Source organism: Lepidochelys kempii, chromosome 1 (assembly GCF_965140265.1).
Source record: "Lepidochelys kempii isolate rLepKem1 chromosome 1, rLepKem1.hap2, whole genome shotgun sequence".
In the NCBI taxonomy this organism is placed as follows: domain Eukaryota; kingdom Metazoa; phylum Chordata; order Testudines; family Cheloniidae; genus Lepidochelys; species Lepidochelys kempii.
The window spans coordinates 316,045,293-316,059,747 of NC_133256.1; positions in this window are offsets into that span (position 1 = coordinate 316,045,293).

Below are 14,455 nucleotides of genomic sequence, written 5' to 3' on the forward strand. Positions count from 1 at the left end.
ATTGGTGAGGATTTTTACTAAACCTTTCCCATGAAGTGGGGTGCAAGGGTTGGGAGGATTTGGGGGGGGGAAAGACGTGTCCAAACTATGTTTCCCAGTAAACCCAGTTAGAGTTTGGTGGTGGCAGTGGAGATCCAGGGACAAAGGATAAAATTAATTTGTACCTTGGGGAAGTTTTAACCTAAGCTGGTGAAAGTAAGCTTAGGAGGTTTTCATGCAGGTCCCCACATCTGTACCCTAGAGTTCAGAGTGGGGAAGGAACCTTGACAGATCCCCATAGAGAACCCTTGCACAACACTTGTTTACTTGTGCTTTTGATAAAGGTTGAGAATTCATCTCTGTCAATTAATATTATGAGTTTGGATCCAGATCTTGAAAGCCCTCCATACATTGAATTTCCATTGCAGTCAGTGAGAGCTCTGCATTCAGCGTGTTTCCAGGATCAACCTATTCATATCTCTTCCCAGTTATGCAGCTTCACAAGTTGTTTGTCTGTAAAGGTAACAGTGCAAAACAAAGCCTTTCTCAAATCTCTACAAGGGCATTAACTTTCTCAGTACCATCAATGTGTGTACATCTAGGGCACCCACCTGGATCAACTCAGTGAAGGGCAAAACAATTTTCTCTAGACTTATAGTATATTTATCCAGCTAATAATAGTGTCTTACCTAATATTAATTAAGAATCATTCAGTTTTGCCTGTACCTCTGTTTGCAGTGTTTATCCATAATTCATAGATTCCAAGACATAAGTGACCATTGTGATCATCTAGTCTGACCCCTGTATGACAGAGGTCAGAGAACTCCCCCAAATAGTTCCTAGAGCATGTTTTGTATAGGAAAACAGCCAATATTGATTTTAAATTAGTCCATGATGGAGAATCCACCACAACCCTTGGTAAGTTGTTCCAACAGTTAATTACTCTCACTATTAAAAATGTACGCCTCATTTCCAGTGTGAATTTGTCTGACTTCAGGTTCGAGCCATTGGATGTGTTATACCTTTCTCTGTTAGACTGAAGAGCTCTTTCTCAAATATTTGTTCCCCATGTAGGTACTTACAGAGTCTAATTAAGTCACCCCTTATCTTTCTCTTTGTTAAGCTAAATAGACTCAAATCCTTGAATCTATCACTAAGGCATGTTTTCTAATCTTTTAATTATTCTTGTGGCTCTTTTCTGAGCATATGCACACAGGTGCAGAAGAGAGAAGTTTTCCTAGAATTATCTGAAGGATCTAAGACCTTACCAGCTGTTTTTGAATTTAAATGAGATCTTCTAAATTGTTCTCAAAGATGCCCCCCTGCAAAATATATTTGTCTAACAGCTTTTTAAAGAAAAAGACTGACGAATGTCTAACTTCTTATTTTGAATTGCATAATAAAAAGTTCTGTTTTAACTATCTACCAGTAATAATTAACATTGTAAAATACTTTTAATCTTCAAATAAATATTTTTGAAGCTATTAATATCCAGGTTCTGACATCCTCACACCCATTTAATAATTCCTTACTTGCAAAATTCCCATTGACTTCATTGGGGCCAGGATGTCTTGCAATAGGGATTACTTGGGGAGTAAGGTGCTACTAACCCAGAGTAAGGATCTCAGAATCTGGCCTTAACCAATTAACTTTCACAACATACCTGTGAGATTCAACAAGGTTATATGGTTACTGGGTTGGCATAATATACATCGATCTCAATAAGGCACTTGTCTTAGTCCCACATGAGCATTCTAATTCTTTCAGCAATATATGGAATCAATGTAGCCCATATTCATTAAAAACTAGTTAACTAATACATTGTAAAAATACTTATAAATGTGGAGCCATTATTGTATGGGGATGTTTCTAACGTACTCCTGCAGGGTTTATGCTTGTCCAATCCTACTCACTGTCTTTATAAATCATTTGAACGAAAACATAAACCCACTTCTAAAGAAATTTGTAGGTACCATAAAAAAGGTGGAGTAGTAAACAATGATGGGGATGGTCAAATCAGGGGAGGCTTCTCAGCCCAGCCATGTGAGGCACAGCCTAACCAAGAATCCCCCAAAGCTACAAAATACAGTTTGCGTATTCTTGTGGGGTTTTTTTTGTGCTAAATATATACACATTTGAGGACAAATTGTGATTTGATTTAAATATCACAACTCGCGCTCTCCAGTAATGCAGTGACTATGAAAAAAGAGTTAGGGGCAATGGTTGATAACCAGATGAACGTGATCTCCCAATGTTATGCTACAGCTAAAAGGACCAACATGATCCTTGGCTATATAAGCAAGGGAATATCAAATAGGAATAGGGAGGTTGGTATTACCGCTATATACAGTATTTTTAAGACTGTCACACTATTTCAGTGTCCAATTCTAGGGTCCACACTTCAAAAAGAATATTGAAAAATTAGAAAGGGCTTGGAAAACTGCTGCAAAAATTATTTGAGTTGTAGAAAATATGCCATATAATGAGAGACTTAAGAACCTAGATCAATTTAGTTTATCCAAGAGAAGGTTAAGAGGGGATTTGATCAAAGTTTACAAATACTTACATGGGGAAGAGATTTTTGATAGCTGACAACTCTTAAATCTAGCAGAAAAAGACATAACATGATCCAGTGTTTGGAACCTGATGCTAGACAAATTCAAGACTAGAAATGAGGAACAAATTTTTAATACTGAGAGTAATTAACCACCAGCACAAAGTATTTGTGTAAATGATGGATTCTCGATCACTTGAAGTCTTTAAATCAATACTGGAGGTCTTTCTCAGACGTGTGCTATAGCTCATACAAAAGGTATGGGCTTGGTGCAGAAATTACTGGGTCAGGTTCTCTAGTCTGTGTTAAACAGGAGGTCAGTGTATTGGATCACAACAGTCTCTTCTGGCCTTAAAAATCTATGGATCTGTAGGTAAGTGAGTGGTGGTATCCTCAATTTCTTGATGAGGTGACTGAGGCAAGGACTGTTCACATGGCTTGCTTAGGGCCACAAAGAAGGTCTGTGTCAGAACAAGGATTAAAAATGAGTAGCTCCTAGCTCTGAGTTCTATGGTCAGACCTCAATACCAATATTTTTAAAGGGTAAATGGGATGACCTGGGTAACTATTGGCCTTTCAGTCAGACATTGATCCTGGGCAAGGTAATGGAGGGGCTGATATGGGACTCAATTAATAAAGAATTAAATGAGGGATTTTAATTAAAAGAATTAAATTAAATAAGTAATGCCAATCAACGTGGTTTATGGAAAACTGATCCTGTCAAACTTGTAATTTTTTTATGAGATTACAAGTTTGGTTGATAAAAGTAATATGTTGATGATGATATGCTTTGACTTCTGTAAGGCGTTGACTTGGTACTGCATGACATTTTTATTAAAAAAAAACTTGGAAAGATATAAAATCAACATGGCACTCATTAAATGGGTTAAAAATTGGCTAATTGATAAGTCTCAACATGTGATTGTAAATAGGGAATCATCATTGAGTAGGTATGTTTCTACCTTGGTGGAGACCCACAGGGATTGGTTCTTGGCTCTACATTATTTAGCATTTTTTATCAATGACCTGGAAGAAACAACATAAAATCATCACTGATAAAGTTTGCAGATGACTCAGAACTGGGGGAGTGATAAAACATGAAGAGGACAGGTCACTAATACAGAGTGATCTGGATGGCTTGGTAAGCTGGGAGCAAGCAAACAATGTGTTTTTTAACATGGATTAATGTAACTATCAAGGAACAAAAAATGTAGGGCATACTTACAGGATGGGGGACTCTAGCCTAGGATGCAGTGAATCTGAAAAAAATTGGGGCTTGAGGTGGATAATCAGCTGAACAAGAGCTCCCAGTGCAACATTGTGACTAAAAGGGCTAATGCGATCCTTGGATGCATAAGTAGGGGAAACTCAAGTAGAAGTAGAGATGTTGTTTTACCTCTGTATTTGGAATTGATGCAACTGCTGCTGGAGTAGTGTCTCCAGTTCTAATGTCCAAAATTCAAGAAGGATGGGGGTCAGAGAACAGCCAGGAGAATGATTAAATGATTAAAAAACATGCCTTACAGCAGCGGTGCCTAATATATAGCCTGCTTCAACACAATATACTAATGGCCGATTCATTAGCGTTTTGTTGTCATGTTTATATCATTTTAATTTACATGAGTGTGCAAATAGGTTGTTTCTGTGTGCCATACTGTCTATCTAAAAACATACAAAACAAGCTGAACTTAAAATATAAATCAATACAGATGCTTTAAATCTCATTAAAATATGTAGAATCTGTTTGGCCCAAAGATGGTTGTGTTTAGGTTTATGTAGCCCTCCTGTGTAATAAGGTTGGGGACCACTACCTTAGAGTGATAGACTCAAGGAGCTCTATTTATAAAGTCTATTTATAAGTCTTATCTTTCTCTTTGTGAAGCTAGACTCTATAAGAATCTACATGAGTAACAAATATTTGAGAATGAGCTCTCCAGCCTAACAAAGAAAGGTACAACATGATCCAATGGCTAGAACCTGAAGTTAGACACATTCACACTGGAAATAAGGTGTCAATTTTTAACTGCGAGGGTAGTTAACCATTGGAACAACTTAGCAGGGGTCATGGTGGATTCTCCTTTACTGACAATTTTTTTAAATCCAGTTTGGATGTCTTTCAAAAATACATGCTCCAGGAATTATTCTGGGGAAGTTCTATGGTTTGTGTTATACAGGAGGTCAGTCTAGATGATCACCAGAGTCCTTTCTCTCCTGGGAATCTCTGTCCATGAGTCACTATATATTAATGTAATTATCTAGAGAGACTTTGTAACAGTGAACATTTTTTAAATTATGTTTCTGTGAATACACACATTTATGTCTGAATTTTGGAATGAATTTTTGTGTATTTTACATATTTTTTCAGTGTTTATAAAGGCACTAGTTCCTCAGTGAAACTGCATAGAATCTGCATTGTGTGTATCCTGTTGCAAGGCCAAAGTGAGGAACTGTTAATGCTAGCCAGTACTACAACCCCACTTTGCGAATTTCAGTGGTGCACAGGCCTTGTTCTGATTCTCTGCCCCACAGTGAAGTTCACTGTTTGTGAGCAACAAAGAACGTTGTATAGCTTATTGTTAAAATTTGTGACTCAGGAGATAAGGAACCCCCTCCCCAAATACTGATTTATGCTAAAAATAGCTCAGATTCTCCTTTTTCAAAGAACATTGTAAAAACACTGTGATGGAGCCTTTGTTGTTGTTCATTCAGTTGACCTAAAAACATGGTTCATGGCTATATAGATTTTCTTAGTTATAAATGGGAAAATAATTTGTGTGCTGCTTTGTCAGTGGTGCCCGATAAGAATTTATAGGTCATGTTAGCAACCTGCTAAAAACTAATTATATTTGACATTATTGGTATAGTATTCAAAATTGGCTTTGCTTTAGAAATATAATTTTCACAATGAGTCCCACAGGGTATGAAAATAAAAACTAAAATGTTTAAAAGGCCTATTGGAAAGAATAATAGGATAACAGCCCTGTTCATGATGTTATAGTTATGTTTTCTATAGAGTTTCCAATATAAGTCCCCATTAAGGTTTATTTTGGACTGTTAAAATCCAAGATTAAAGTAGACAGGGAAAGTTTTATATTTTTTGCTTTGGGTCTGTGCGGAAAGAAGCCGGGAAGAGGAATCAAAATTACATGGACTAATTCTGAGTTGTGCATTTTAAAACAAAACAAACTAAAACCACAACCACACACAACTATTTCTCATATTATGGAGCTCAACAGCAATTGCTTCCTAAGAACATAAGAATGGCCATGGTTCATCTAGCCCAGCATCCTGTCTTCCGACAGTGGCCAGTGCAGATGCTTAAGAGGGAGTGAACATAATCGGGCAATTATCAAGTGATCCATTCCCTGTCATTCAGTCCTAGCACTTGCTGCTATGCTTCCTTGCACCCTGGAAGTCTTTTAAGTCGAGAGGCTGCTAAAGTAGACAACAATAGCTCTGATAAAGATTTTGTTTAATTTTTGGGGGTATGCTTGTCACATGCCAGACTGACAGTACAGAAGTTCAGTTTATTCAATAATTACAGCATGGTCAACTGTACTTCAAGGTACTTTGTCATTTGAAAATCTGGACCCTACTCAAAGAACCAGATTATACCTGGTTAAGTCGTTAGTGTACAAACACATGATTGGCAGGAACTTTCTCCATTTTGCACACCCCAGGCAAGGTCCATGCACAGTTGTAATCCCTGCACTTGGGAGGAAAGGGATTGCTTCTTCCCTGTTCCCTTAGACTCCCCCAGAGGGAGCAGAGATGGGTAAAGGAGGTGATGCCATAGCCTGCCATGGAGCAGGGCTGGTGGAGCATGAGCAGAAAGCTGCAGTCATCTAGGGGTGTAGGAGTGAACATGATTGCCTTGTGCATTGGGGCAGTTGTGGATGAGTTCCTGAAATGGAACTCTTCCCTGAACTTCTATCAGGGATACAAGTGGGGATCTGCACCACTCCTTCCATGGAGTTGTGCCTAAATGGCACAACTGAGTCACTAATTAGTAGAGATGAAGGAACAATTAACAATGTTTATTATTGTGATGCTGGCAGACCAGATGCCAGCTCATGCCGAATCCCAGGTCAATTCACTTGTGCATTAGTATAGATCAAAGTGATTGTTAAATGTATAAGAGTGTATATGGTGTTTAAACTTCATGAAAACTAATGGGATGTTACTTGCATTGTTTTCACTTATCTGTATCCTGTTATAATAGCAAACATTTGAATTATAAATACCCCTGTAACTAAATAACCCATCAAACAAGCCATCAGATGAGAAAGAAGCTTTGTGAAATGCAAATGAAGATCTTTAACCAAAAAGAGCTACTTTCAAAGCAAGTGGTCATTGTGTTGTGGTGATCGGAGGGCAAAGACACCAAATGCATTCCTCACTCTCAATCACCAAAGGAAAAGTCAAAATGAGTAGTGATACTGCAAATTTGTTTTCTGTGAGAGGGGGAAAAAAGCTATCAGAATGGATTTAAGGAAAGATCCCTCATCTCTGGACCGTTTGTTTTGGATTCTAATAGGGTGTAATAACTGAACGAGAAGACTGAGATCTCCAGAGTTATTCTGGGTAGCCCTGAGAGACTTTTGGCAAACTAGCAGTTTATTACATCACTGCCACCATTTGGAATTACAGACTGTGACTCACTTGTACCTATATTTTACCTGCTTTAACCTCTCAACAGCTCTCATTCTTTTTTCTTAGCTATTAAACCTTTATTTAATTTATTATAGAACTAACTGCCAGTGTTGTGTTTGGTGTGAGATCTAGTGTACCAACTGATCTGGGGTAAGTGACTGGTCTCTTGGTATTGGGAGCAACTTGATGTGGTGTGATGTTTGGTATAAGTGACCTTTTACCACAAAGTCTAGTTTGTCTGGGTGACAAGCTAGACAGGAGAGTCTGAGGGGATGTCTATGGCTGCATGGTAAGACTGTTATAGTAATGCAGGATTTCCTATTTGTTACTGGCTTGGTAAAATCTAAATATAGAACACACCACCAGTTTTGGGGTGTCTGTCCTGTTTTCTGACAGTCTGCCCTGAAGTAGGCACTCACAGTTGTGAGCCACTTCAGACAGCATGACAATTATATTTCAAGTAGAAACAGGCATGCATATAAAACAGGAAGATCAGTACATAAAATGCCTTCAATCGTATTTAATCAATGCATTCATGTAATACTACAATAAATGAGTCTGTATCCGGTTTCTCTTTTATTACTGCATGTATAAAAAAGTAACTTGCACTCCCAACAAAAATATTTAGCTTTAATTAAAAAATATCAACACTGAAGAGTTGTAACTCTTGCTGTTTCGCTTCAACACTGTAGAAGACTTGATTGATAATATGTGAACAGCTTCTGTATTATTTATTATTATAGCTCAATAGGTTTACACTGTATTTTCAAAAGAGGCATAAAGACTGAGGCCATAGCATGAACATTTTAGGACCCCATCCCGCAACTAGATCCATGCTGGCAGACCCATGCACCAATGCAGAACCCTGTTGGATATGTCTACAGAATACTTTGGAGTACTTTGGGTCCATAGACTTCGACTGTCAGGGTTCGTGTTAGTGCTCTAAAAACAGCTGCATCAGATTTACAATTCAGGTTGGGCTCTAAAGCCTGTGTGTGTGTGTATGTGAGGGGGTGGGGGGTCTTCAGAGCCCAAGCTCCAGCCTGAGCTGCAACTTTAAAGTGCTATCTATACAGCTGTTTTTAGAGAACTACCATGAGCCCCTCTATCCTGAGTGTATCAACCTGGGCTTGGAGACTTGCTTCAAAATGCTGTGTAGATATACCCATTGAACCCAGTTGCCCTAAATTAAAGGATCAATAAGAGGGTGAAGTCATGGATTAGAAGGATGAGTTCAAAAACAGTGGGTTCATTGAAGTCAAAGATAAAACTCCCAGTGCCAGCATTTCAACCAGTATGGTTATGCAGTTGTTTTGGGAGTGCAACACACACAGCTTGATATTTAATAGGTTATTTTTAGTTAATGGACTGTTGTTTATAAGCCTCCTTGAAGAAGCAGGTTATAGTTAGTTGTAGTAGCCCCTTGTTATGCTGATCAAAACGAGTGTATTGTAAATTTAAATGTATTTGTAAGTAGATAGAAATTGTCACGTCTTTAACTGCATGTTAATAGGGTTCAGCATGTACTTTGTAGCAGATATTCACTTCAGGTATATTCTTGACATTTGCAACTGAACTCCTTTTTCAGAACAGTTTATGATGTTCTTTATTGCTATCTAAATATGCAGTCCACACTGGTAATAACACTTTGTCTACCAGCTAGTTAAAATTCTCCTATTACCGGACCTGTCCCCTGGGAGGACATATTATTCTATACAAATTGGGGCTATCTAACGTAACTGAGAACTCTTCTCAATCTTTCCCCTTTAGTTCCCCCAATAGAAAGGACAATATGTTAATAAGTATCACTTGAGAATAAAAATTGAAATAATCACTTATGAATTTACCCATAGCTGACAGCTTTATTAATCTCTCTAGCTGCTGTCATTTGATAAAGAACATATAATAAAACCTTTGCAAACTACCTAATTAGACATTCTGCAAGAGCAGCTTTGCCATTATAATAGCCAGTAATCAAGTAAAAAAACAGTATCATTCTTCTCGGAAAGGAGCAGTTCTTTGAGCATCATCCTCATTTGTGATGTTCTCATCACTAAACAATGGGAGAAAAATGGTATATAGTGAACAGCAATAATCCTGCTTGGAACTATTATCACTAACATAACAAAGAATTCTTCTGTTTGAGAGAGAGAGAGTTTCTCTACCAAAAAACATTCAGGTGTAAATTTGGCAAATGTGTGTGCAAAATGCATGCACACTTTGGTATGAGAGCAAGTCAGGGACTTGCAAGTGAGTGCATATGTATGCCTTTCTCCACCCCTCCATATACTATGTTTGGCTTGTTTGGAACTATGTTCCAGTAGTTTCCATTGAAATCAATGAGTCTTTCGATTGACTTCAACAGCTGTTGAATCTTGCCCACAGTTTAGACATTGCATGTATGACAGTTGGGGGGGGGGGGGAGCAGCAAAAATGTATGTTCGCTTTTGTTTATTGGGGTCTTGTGGAGTTTAATAACTTAAGAAGAATGGGCCAAATTCTGTGATCTGTCTTCAATGTGTGCTTGTTTTGTTCATGGCATACAAACAGAAGCTAGATTAAAAACATTAAATACTATTTTTGGAACACTACTTTATTTCTTAGACTAAAGAACGATAACACTCAAGAATCAAAAACCGAGACATAGCAGGCTTCTCCCTAAGGCAGACAGGCACAACTCAACCCACCTTGTTCTAGGCTGGCTTTTTGCAGACTGACTACACCAGATCGTATGCGTTCCTACAAACCCCTTGTAACTTAGTGTTCGCTTATAACTTTAACATATTTTTCAATATACCGAGGAAAACTTCCATTGAAAACAAAGAATAAAAAGTAAAGGTGAGATCCTAGCTCTGGTAGTTTTGCCACTGACTTTAATGAGGCCAGAATTTCACCACCAGTATCTTGGCTGTCTTTGCTGTCTTTGAAATCCTAAAAGAAAGCTTACAAATAAATAAACAAACAAACAAATCGGGGACCTATGTGAAGCTTCTTTTTTCTTTTGGAGCTGTTGAGGTTGTTTTTCTAGATGTGTTCAAATCTTTTTTTTGTTTTTGCTTTTTTGAGTTGGTGTAATAAAAGATGCCAACAGGGAAGCACATTACAAGAGCCAGTGTTTCTTTTAAAGAGTTTGAAATTTATAAATGAATTACATTTTGCACTCACCTGGTATCTTTGAGAAGCATTACACCCATGTTTCATTTTGTACTTTGTATGTAAAATCTTCTATAGTGTAATTTTATCAGCTAATTGCTAGATTTTTATCTTCCTGTTGCTCACTATCTTGAGGCAGATAACAGCATTGATTTTTTTGTGGGACTTTGACTTAAATAAAGAATCCAATGATTGATGGATGTATAAAATATTCAAATTGAAAGGTGAGATTAAACTTAAGTTTAGCAATGTGGACCAAACTTCACCGTACTTCAAGACTTCTTAAAAATCTGATTCTTTAACTGGTTGTTTTAAAATTCTCCAATCCCCCTGCCACTGTATTCTAGGCAATTTTTGTGTCTGCATAATATCATTAACAGTCAAAGCACAAATGCAGAGCATAATATAGCAAGATGGTTAATTGTTCAAACCAGAACAAATTGTGTGGACCTATTGTGCTCACAAAAAGATTCCTTATGCTTGCATCTACAAATGGGTTTTCAAGGGTATAGGGTTTTTTATAAGGATTGGGCTCCCGTCTATTGTGGTGTGGACTGATATTGTTCCTGGAAAATATGCACCATAATTTTTGCAAATGCTAAATGATTGGTGGCATAAGTGCCAACTTCTAGTTTTCCCTGGCGGTGCTCTGCTTCGAGACCCCGCCCCCAGTCCTCTCCTTTCCCCCAAGGCCCCGCCCTTGCTTCACCTCTTCCTGCCCCCACTCCACCCCTTATGCAATGCCCCTGGCAGCTACTCTGCCCTCCCTCAAGCCGCCAATCAGCTGTGGCTGTTGGGTGCTGAGCACCCATTATTTTTTTTCTGTGGATGCTCCAGCCCCAGAGCACCCACGGAGTTGGCACGTATGATTGGTGGGTGCAAATCAGGGAACTTGCATCTCTAACTACATGATTTCTATTCAAGTAGAGGCTCAGATATTCAAAGTTGCCTCTGCAATTCAGTTGAGTGCAAAAATGCAGGCCCACATATTATAGGAACAAATGGCTTTCATTAAAGGGAGGCTGCCATTTTGAAAACTTGGCCTTCCATATGCAGATGGCTTGGTATTTTGTAGTGTCACCTGATTTGCATAGGATTGTGCTTATTTCTGTGTGAAAATGCAGGTTTTTGCTAGAGTACATATGTATTTCGGCTCACACATTGTACTCTGTCATGAAAGTTTGGCCCTTTAGCGCGGGGGGGGGTCACCCCGCTCTGGGTTGGAAGGGGTTAAAAACGGTCCTGGGTAAGGGCTGCCCTAGGGAGCCAATCATGAGCAGGCTTGAGGCAGCCAATCAGGGCCTGGCTGGGCCCATATAAGAAGGGCTAAGGGAGGAGCTGGGACAGTCTCACTCCAGCTTTGGAGTGGGAAAGACCTAGCTGCCTGGGAGCAAGGTACGTGAAGCAGAGCAGTGCTGGGGAAGGGCAAGAGGAGCAGGGGAGCTCCAGCCTGGCAACTCCCCTGGCTGCAGGCCTTGTTGAAGGCCTACGGAGGTACTGGGCTGCATTGGTGTAGCCCAGGGATAGGCAGAGGCAGCTGGTCCAACCCCCTTGCCAGTGATGAGTGGCCATTACGGACTGCAATTTGCCCCAGGGAATGGGGGCTAGATGATGACTGGCAGTAGCCCCTGAGGCAAGATGGGCTTAGAGGGTTGGGGGTTCCCCTGGGAGGGGAGACCCAGAGTGTGGGGGTACTGCTGGGGCAGAATCGCGAGGTAAAGGGGCACTGGGGTCTGGGAGGGACACGGGGGCCTGAGGCAGGTGAGACACCGGCCAGCAGAGGGCGCTCCAAGGCTGGAAAAGAACTAATTCCCAGACAACCAACAGGAGGGCCGCGCCAGTGAGTGTGCAGTCTGCGACAGGCCCTTATCTCAATCCCTGTGAGAGAAGACTGAACATTAATCCTTCTTATGAGAAATGTCCTAGTTCTCTATGATCATAGTGGTTACTCTCTGATTTAAGCCTCCTTAAGCAGAAGACAAGTAGTAGGAACTTAAAATTTGTGGAATAACGGCCATACCCTTCACAATGTTCTCTGCATATATAAGGCATGACTTCACCCTCCTCAATATTTTTATGTGCATTGGGTATCTGACAGTGTGAGTGTGCAGCTACTAAAATGAATAAATTGAGGGCTTGGATAAGTGCTAATGCACAGACTCTCTTCACATTTTTAAGATATGCTTTAACTTAATTTTAATGTAATATTGTGTAAAATTTGATGCTTTAGGTTTCTTACAATATTTTTGCTTTATAATATCTCTTACTGCATCATTTTTTCTGGTCTCCCTGTTCATTTTAATTCAATTAATGCTTCAGTTTTACTGCATGAAATTTTCCTTTACCTAACCTTTTTCGCAGGCCCTCTTCTACAGTCTGTCTCAATGTTATGATATGTTGAGAGAGGCATGAATTGACTAGGCTTGACAGTTATTCACATGTTCAGCAAATCATTTGTCCTCTTTTTGAGGGGCATTTTGTGAATCACATTGGAGGTCTGTATAGCGTTTTAAAATTTTTATGTTGCATCATCATGCACAACATTTAACATTGAAGCTATGCTAGAAGCAAATCAGAAGAAATATAGTGATGTGTCAAAAGATATGCACTGTATTTTATCTTAGCTTTTGTATTTTATGTGTACATTCGTTTCTTTAGTTTTAGCCTTTTGCTAACTATTTGGCCAAGAGACCTGTCATCAACCCTCTGATGAGCAGTGGATGACATTCTCAGCTCTACTGTGTTTAGTCCAGACAAATAAGGTAACATAAAAATCAGTTCAAACTTTCTGCTCAGCTTTGGTTGCTGCTGCTAAAGTTTCTCTCAGGACTGCTCAGACCACACCCTAGATCTTGAAGTTGATAGCAAAATTTCAGTTGGACGCTGCTACCATGGATTTTGGGTCAGTAAGTGTATGCATGTTTGCAATACATGGAAAATGACGAACATTAACAAGTGTTTAGCTCGTGGCCTTCCTCCATGGGTGATTCATAGGTATGGTATTCTAGGTTTCAGCAGCCCATAGGTAAGGAAATGATTACTACTAGCAGTGGTAAGTAACATACATGCCCACTTGAAATAATCAATCTGTTCAAACTGTACGTTTTCTTGAAGTGGGGGTGAACCTTCTATTCTTACTCAGCTTCTGCTAAGGCATAGCTTACTATGCATAACTTAGTATGTCAAGGAACATTCTTCATAATAAGTGATATGATATTACTTGCATTTCACCTCAAGATCTGGATGCTTCTTTCTTGACTCTTTCTTGTCAATGTGAATAAGGCAAATAGGATTTTAAATTAAAAATTGAACTCAAGAAATGTTTCATATTCTGTCAATATCAAACAATAGTTGTACCATTGTTTCTAAATAAGTATATGACGAATCCATACCAGTAATTAGTACAATCCCTGGACTGCCAAATTAGTTTTAGTATATGTAGAAATAAACTCATTATTTTCTATCTCTTGTTAGGATCCACTACTTCTGTGTTACACACAAGGAGAAAATTAAGGACAATAGCAATTAAAATATTTTTCCTCCATTGGTGTATCCCATCTATTGTGTGCTCCTCTTGGTTAGAATGTAAGCTATTTGGGGTAGAAGCTATGTTATTTCTTGTGTTGTGTTTAACACTATTGTGAATTGTTGTTGTTCCCAGGGGTCCGTACTTTAGTCCTCTTTTTTTTTTTGGTCCCTCTCCAGGGCAACCCTTTTGAGACCGGATTCTCTATTTTCCCCCTCTGGGTGGAACCATATGGTCCTGCCACTCTTAAACTGGATGTCTGGGTTGCAGTCTCCCTGTTTATCAACCACGTTAAGCTAAAAGGCCTACTTGCCTTTTTACCTTCAAAGACCTGTGACAACAGGTCATAAAAGGGACCATAGCCCAATTTTTCAAAACAAAATAGCATCTTTTTGCCAAAAGGGACACAGCGCTGAGGGACAATGGGTTAAAACAACAGAGTTCTATATGTGTATTTCCTTACTTAAGCTCAACTGCTCTATTCATAGTTCAGGTAGGTCCATCTTATTCCCATCTCTGGGCTGGGAAAGCCAGCCTGCTTGCTGCAGTTCTTGTCTCTCTTTCTGTGTCTCTCTCTGCATAACTGTCTG